Here is a 1237-nt window from a genome sequence, read left to right as displayed (position 1 = left end):
AGACTGAAGAAGTCTCTTGGAAGAGAGACGAAACGTTTCATTAAAGAAGAACCCGTCCAGAGGACCTATACAATTTTTTTTCCTCTAGTAATATATTTACTGAGAAAAATGGTGACGTGTTCAATACTTATTTTACCCACTGTATATAATTTCAAAACACCTGATTCAATAACTCAAAACAGAGAAATACGTTGGCTAAACTGCACTTTTTTCCTACTCACCAACCTGATGTAAATGTAGTAAAAGTGTTTTAGAAAGTTTTAAATAGTAAATGGTAAATGGACTGAACTTATAGACATTCACCCATTCACACTCACATTCACTCACTGATGATGGTAAGCTACACTGTAGCCACAGCTGCCCTGGGCCACACTGACAGAAGCGAGGCTGCCATGCACCGGCACCACCAGACCCTCTGACCACCATCAGTAGGCAAGGTGGGTGAARBGTCTYGHCCAAGGACACAACGACTGAGACGGCTGGACGGGGGATCGAACCAGTGACCTTCTGGTTCCAGGACGACTCCCCTAACCACTCCATCACAGCCGCCCATACCAACCATTTAACTGTTAATTGATGGGAAGAAAAATCCTTGACTAAAATTAAGTAAGTAATTGCATGTTTAATTTCTTCTTTGCCGTATTTTAATACAAAAGAGGGCAGCTATTAGATTGAATTCAAAGAGCCATACGATAAACGTGAAATAAACTAAATAAAAGACAGTCTAAAAATTCAGCTCCTATTAAAAAAGTAAAAGGCCTTAATGAGAAGCTGTGTTTAACCAAACTATCCTTCATGTAATATTGTACTGACCCTCTGCAGCTTTATTCACAGCAAACTTGCAAGATTATCAACTTATTTGGAATGTAATTATTTTTTTTACAAGGTTTTTCCTGTCAGCATTAATCCTCCTGTTATGTTACAGATCAAACTGAGCCATTTCAAAGTTTAAAAAAAAAGTAAAAAAATTTAAGTATTTTTCTGCATGAAACTTTTTTCCTATAATAGGTATAATTTACATATAAAATGAAAATGGTTCATTTTATATTTTTGCAGCCCTCCTGTGTCTAGATATTACAGTGTTCAGGTCCATTTGACCCGGCAGTCAAAATGAAGCTTAAAAATGGTCAAAAGTGTCCAATACTATTTGTTTTTTTACAATTGTGAGACATATTTCACCTCAACACACACACACACACACACACACACACACACACACACACACACACACACACAC

Source organism: Austrofundulus limnaeus, unplaced genomic scaffold (assembly GCF_001266775.1).
Source record: "Austrofundulus limnaeus strain Quisiro unplaced genomic scaffold, Austrofundulus_limnaeus-1.0 Scaffold243, whole genome shotgun sequence".
NCBI lineage: Eukaryota > Metazoa > Chordata > Actinopteri > Cyprinodontiformes > Rivulidae > Austrofundulus > Austrofundulus limnaeus.
This window is presented reverse-complemented; position numbering follows the sequence as displayed.